Source organism: Taudactylus pleione, unplaced genomic scaffold (genome assembly GCF_031769625.1).
Source record: "Taudactylus pleione unplaced genomic scaffold, aTauple2 ptg000244l, whole genome shotgun sequence".
Lineage (NCBI taxonomy): Eukaryota > Metazoa > Chordata > Amphibia > Anura > Myobatrachidae > Taudactylus > Taudactylus pleione.
In genome coordinates this window covers 1,028,789-1,036,056 of record NW_028284646.1, presented here as the reverse complement: position 1 = coordinate 1,036,056, position 7,268 = coordinate 1,028,789, and positions in this window count along the sequence as shown.

Here is a 7,268-nt window from a genome sequence, read left to right as displayed (position 1 = left end):
AAAAATATTCTGTGATTCGGAATATTCTTTATTTCGGAGTATTTGGATATGGGAGACTCAATCTGTAATACATTAACACTAAAATACATCTATACATAAATAATTATTATTTACAACACTAAATCCAATTATTTTACATATAACAAAGATAACCACCAGTAAAAGGATGTCACACTTGTATATCTATGTGCACCCAAGTCTGTATTTGAACCACAAAGGAACTTGGAATGAAAAAAGCTGCGGAAGCTGCATTGTAGCGCCTTGTATACATATTGAGAGTCTCACATCAAATTAATGAGCACAATCTGCTGGTGTATTCTAGTCGCATCACATTGTGACTCAACCTGGGTACACATTAGCCGATGTGTACCCAGCAAGATATTGAAGGCGGCGGGTCCTGACATTGGAAAGTGCATACACACTTGCCGATGCCAGGAGTGACAGAGCAATGGTGGGGGCCATGCTGCATTTATCACCTGCTGGACCTGCATGCAGGTCCAACAGACGATGTTACTGACGAAACACGGGGGCACGCATCGTCAGCGGCATAGCCGGTACACACTGGCCGATGTAGATGATATTTCCAATCCGCCGGATCGGATGACATAACGTGTAGTGTATACCCGGCTTAAGACATATTTTTGGCACAAGCAGAGTCTCAAAGGACCAGGTGCGTCGAGAGAGGCTTTTAAGCACGACTGCAGCAAAGATGTATAAGGGTACATCTGTAGTTACGTTAACCAACACATATATAACCCCACCAATACATATGAGCCTGACACATATATATATATATATATATATATATATATATATATATACACAGTCAGGTGCATAAATATTGGGACATTTACAGAATTTTCCATATTTTGGCCTCTATTCACCACCACAATGGCTTTGAAATAGAACAAACAAGATGTGCTTTAACTGCAGACTTTCAGATTTAATTTGAGTGTAATTACATCCAAATCAGGTGAATGGTGTAGGAATTACAACGGTTTCTATATGTGCCTCCCGCTTTTTAAGAGGCCAAAAGTAATGGGACTATCAACTTAAAAGCTATTTCATGGACAGGTGTGGGCTATTCCCTCATTATTTCATTATCAATTAAGCAGGTAAAAGGTCTGGAGTTGATTCTAGGTGTGACATTTGCATTTGGAATCAGTTGATGTCGACTCTCAATATGAGATCCAAAGAGCTGTCACTATCAGTGAAGCAAGCCATCATTAGGCTGAAAAATCAAAACAAACCCATCAGAGAGATAGCAAAAACATTAGGTGTGGCCAAATCAACTGTTTGGAACATTCTTAAAAAGAAAGTACGCACCGGTGAGCTCAGCAACACCAAAAGACCCGGAAGACCGCGGAAAACAACTGTGGTGGATGACAGAAGAATTATTTCCCTGGTGAAGAAAAACCCCTTCACAACAGTTGGCCAAATCAAGAACACTCTCCAGGAGGTAGGTGTATATGTGTCAAAGTCAACAATCAAGAGAAAACTTCACAAGAGTGAATATAGAGGGTTCACCACAAGATGTAAACCATTGGTGAGCCACAAAAACAGGAAGACAAGATTAGAGTTTGCCAAACAACATGTAAAAAAGCCATTACAGTTCTGGAACAACATCCTATGGACAGATGAGACAAAGATCAACTTGTACCAGAGTGATGGGAAGAGAAGAGTATGGAGAAGGAAAGGAACTGCTCATGATCCAAAACATACCACCTCATCAGTGAAGCAATGGTGGTGGTAGTGTCATGGCGTGGGCATGTATGGCTGATAATGGAACTGGTTCCCTTGTATTTATTGATGATGTGACTGCTGACAAAAGCAGCAGAATTAATTCTGAAGTGTTTCGGGCAATATTATATGCTCATATTCAGTCAAATGCTTCAGAACTCATTGGACGGCGCTTCACAGTGCAGATGGACAATGACCCGTAGCATACTGCAAAAGCAACCAAAGAGTTTTTTAAGGCTAAAAAGTGGAATGTTATGCAATGGCCAAGTCAGTCCCCTGACCTGAATCCAATTGAGCATGCATTTCACTTGATGAAGACAAAACTGAAGGGAATATGCCCCAAGAACAAGCAGGAACTGAAGACATTTGCAGTAGAGGCCTGGCAGAGCATCACCAGGGATGAAACCCAACGTCTGGTGATGTCTATGCGTTCCAGACTTCAGGCTGTAATTGCCTGCAAAGGATTTGCAACAAAGTATTAAAAAGTGAAAGTTAGATTTAGGATTGTTTAGTTTGTCCCATTACTTTTGGCCCCTGAAAAAGTGGGAGGCACGAATAGAAACGGTTGTAATTCCTACACCGTTCACCTGATTTGGATGTAATTACCCTCAAATTAAATCTGAAAGTCTGCCGTTAAAGCACATCTTGTTTGTTTCATTTCAAAGCCATTGTGGTGGTGAATAGAGTCCAAAATATGGAAATTCTGTCAAGGTCCCAATATTTATGCACCTGACTATATATATATATATACATATATATATATATATATATATATATATATATATAAATATATATACATAGAGAGAGAGAGAGAGAATATGTGGTGGCTTCAAAAGAGTAGAATTTTATTACTGAATATATACTTGAATACATAACATATGTCATAAAAATGAATTGTGTCGATAAAATCATAAACACATTCACATAAAAATCCTTAAGCAAAATGCTTATCTTATAAGGTATTTGTAGATATAAAACCAAAACGCTGAGCACCTGAAAGGCCAATAGCTGTATACTTTTAAAATGTAAACCTGGTACAGATATCCAAATAGTTATTTATTCATAACCAAAGGACCTTCTCTACACATGAATAAGTAACACTTTGAAAAGAAGGCACGCTACAGATGTCTGAAAAAAGTTCTGTTAAGAGTCCACAATTTCTGTGTAAATTTTCAGGGAGATATGAACTCCTTGTTCCAGAATTTGCTTAATTAAAACACAGATGTTACTGCAGAGCAGAAAATATTGCCAGTCAATCCAGTGTTTCACTGCTTGATGAGATCGAACAGGGGGTTAACTAGATTGTAAGCTCCTAGGAGCAGGGTCCTCCTCCCTCTTGTTCTCACAGCCCTCTTCTCTAGCACCTCTATGACTGCCTTCATCTTCCCAGCTGTATTGTGTACTGAAAATTGTGGTGCTAATTGTTACTTGTGCTCAGGGCCATAGAGAACCAGCACATGCCCCGAGGGAAGGGGTGTGTGGCCTAATCACAGGAGGCATTGCCATACCCCCTTAGAGGAAAAAAAACTTTTGCGCACTGGGAAGGGGGTGGGCTCACTCACGCTGGATGGAGCGCCACACAGTCCAGTCAGAACTAATTGCTACAGGGGAGTTGGCCAGCTGTGTGACATAACAGTGCTGTGTAATGGTACAAAGGAGGATGCATTGACAGGATGTAACCAAACACTGTTTGGTAAACGTATTCGTTTTGCCTCCTGGAAGATGATCAGATAAGCACAGCATATTTTCCAGAACAGGGATATTTTCTTTCATTTACCTGTTTACTGACACTTTTTACCACCTTTTTAACTTGTTAGTGGTTATTTTATTCCCAATTGTTTGCTCTATCACATGAACAATAGTAGTTAATAGTTGTTTGTATGCCAATGCTGCTTTTGATTCCTAGGGGGTTCATTTATGAAGTGTCGGTTGTAAAACCGGAAACTTCTGTTTGTATTTATGCCCCATACATAAAAAGGCAGTGTTCTTACTACTGTAGCAAGACATGGCTAGTAAAATCACTGCCTATTTGAGCATAAACACAAACAGAAGAGTCTGGTTTTACAAACCTCACTTTTTTATTTTCATTCTTTATATGCAGCAGTTGCTGCTCTTAATTATCTCTTTTACACTGCACTTTTCTAACTATGGCAGTGCCCTGGGGCAGCTAAGCTGGGAGAGTTTGGAGGTGTCCTGTGCTCTCGATTTAAACCCTAGTATGTTAGGGACCTACCCGACAGAGTTTACCTGGATGTGGTGGGTAGGCCCATAACCTTGGCCAAGATTAGGCCAAAAACCTCTATTCTTTGCAAAAAATGAATTTATTTATATACAATCAGTTAATTTGGAGTTCAGCACCTGTATTTCTTCTTTTTGGTGCAGGTTTTAAAACTGCAACTTTGTAAATCAACCCCGAAGTGCGGCAGCCATCTTGGTGCATTTAGCCATTTTTTATTGATAAAATTTTTTTAGAGACTGTAATTACTACATCTGATACTATTGGTTCTCTATAGATTCTGATATTTGTGATATTCACTCAGGTCTCATGTACAAAAGAACTTTATTAACCAAATTCTCAAATCTATTACAACACTTTTAAGTATGTACAGTATATAGGCAGGATTAGAAATATGACTTTATTCTTTCTGAAGACAAGCATAAAATCTGACAAATCAGTTGTAATGCTTTATCTCAAGCAATAAACACTATGCAAATAAAAAACACATGAATACAAAACAAACGTTCTAAAAATTGTTAGTATGCATATATTACATGAGCTAAAATAATTAACAGTTTCGTATAATAGAGAACATATAAGGTGGAAATTGAACCCAGAGCTATACTGAACACTGACACTGCAAGAAAACTAATATTAAATTAATCTACACCCATGTCTCATCTTTCTTTTATTAAGAGTTTACCTTTATCATATTGTGCAACGGGTTATTTAGGGATAGAATTGTATTGTTAAAATATATTTTATAGCCATCACCTTTTGCATGTACTGCATACTGTTATGAATCTCATTGTGTGGATAATGATAGCCACTCTGCAGTACCAGCCACCTTTCCAGGAACTACATTTGTTCTCTGGTACTCAGATGCCCCATGGACTTAGATCTCAGTAGTGCAGAGTTGCTAACCTATCTGTGAGATAGGGGAGATGCGACACCCTAACACCATTGAGCGACACAGACTGGACAGTACAGATAAACAAAATCAGGATGATCGGGGACAGGCCAGATCACTGGGCAAAGGAGACCAGCAATGTCAATATTCAATAATTGAGTCTTGGCAGGCAGATATGCAGACATGTGGTCAGTAAACAAGCAAAAGGGTCAAAAGGCAGGCAGCTGCCAAATGGAGGTCCAAGAAATGTAGCAGAGGTCATACACAGCAAAGTAGAATCCAATATCTCACATGGACATTGCTTAAAGTGGTCCTAGAGAGGTGGTGGAACTCACCTCCCTGCTAGCCTCTTTAGCCCCTCCCCTCATGCTACTAGCCCCTCCCCTTCTTGTCCACCTGGCCCAAGCCCCTCCTATGATCACCAGGTCACCATTGCTCCTAAGAAAAGCACACTGGCAAAGAGATCATACCCCTTCTGGCTAGGTCCAGGCACTCAGCTGTCACAGGCAAAGTGTTCATCATTTTAGAATGGTGCACTGTTGCTCTACCAAGACCAACACATATGTACTCTAGTCACCATAAAATTAAGTTTACTAGATCACCATTGTTTCCTGAAGGAGCCACTGCAGCTCTGGCTATGATAGCAAGACAGTATTCTAGAATTCTAAATGCCAGGAACTCAGACCCTCCAACATGACCCCTTCTACCAGGTACAAACAAAATGCTCTGCTCCTGGACGTCCCTCGTAATTTATGACTGCAGTCACCTGTTTTGAACTAGATAATTGAAGATAAAGGTGTTTCAACACAGGTGGCGGCAATCATAAATCAAGAGGGAATTCCAGGAGCAATTCATTTGTCACAGAAAAATAGACATCATGAAATTTTATCCTACAGTGTCAGAAGTTTTATGTAAGAGAGAGAACAACTCCTGTTACTGATATTGCAGGAAGTAAGTATTGCTGGGTTTAGTCACAAAGTAACTCAAATAAGGCATAGCAGCCATCATCTACAGAGGCATGGGCTTAACTACCATATGTGCAAAGGGAGTACAGCTGCTAAGAGGCACAGAGCTAAGGGAGGCCCATCTTCCTTGTCAAAGTTACATGTGTTATATACATTTTTCACCTATTGGATGGTACAGAGGGGAATGGAATATTATGCAGGAACAGAACTCCCATTATATTAATGTTCTGCAGATCTCTCAAAAGAGAGAGAGAGGGAGATAGATAAACCTATATTCTGCTTATTATTTGTATAGTGACAAGTTTTGGATGATTTATTGGGCAATTCATTAATTAATCAATAGTGAATAGTTGGTGCTGCCTCACATTACTGCTGCCTGGACATTTTTATATTGCATTGATTAAAGGGGGATTGCATTGTGAACCATACAACATGGTTTGGTCATTCACTTATACAGTTGTGAAAGTGGCTAAATGAATTACAGAAGTGTCCTCAAACATCTAGACTCAATGGGTGGGATGTATGATGTATCGCATTCAGGATGCGATGCATTCCTCCACCATTTGCATCCATGCTGGCATTAGTTACGCTGGTATGCATGAAGAAAATCACGAAGGACAGCGTTCTTGGTAAGAGCTGTACTTTGCAAATGAGGGACTTTTGGGTCTATAACCCAGAAGTCCCCCTGGTGTTCTTCTGCACATGCGAAGGACGCCTGCACCGCGAGGGGGTGCTGGAAGGGATTGGGATTGGATCCCTCTCACAGCACTCTGTGAAAGAAAAGCCCATATGCTTCCATTGGGTAACACTATCAGAAGAGGGCATTACCCATCGCATCCAAGCCATGGAATGAGTCGCATTCCAGGGCTTGGTGCATGTGAGAAACGCAGTCAAACCCACACTTTGGGAGTTAGACCACATTTCTCCCATTGCTGCATCCCGCCCAAGATGCCATGCACGCAACTTTTCTCGCATAAGTGAGCCACCAGGTCCTGTGCTACTCTGCTAGCGTCAGGCAGCTTTTGTTTGTCGAAAATGCATCTAAGTTGCAATGTGATGGATGAATTTGATATGTGACACTTGTATATCTGTGTGCACCTGAGTCTGTATATGAAGCACAACGGACTTGGAATGAAAAAGCTGCAGCTGCGACATTTTGGCACTTCGCATACAGATTCTGGGACTCAGTCGCACACAGATATACAAGTGTCACATATCAAATTAATCAGCACAGACTGCTGGTGCGTCATAGACAACAAAGATGAGATGCAATAAAGACGCCTGGCGCTAGCAGAGTCTCACACGACCTGGAGTGCTGAGAGGGGCTTTTTAGCGATACTGCAGCAAAGATGTGTAAGGACACATCTAGAGATTGCCGTTTATTTTCATCCTAGCTTCCTGGTATACTGGAGGTGAAATAGAAATAATTCAAACA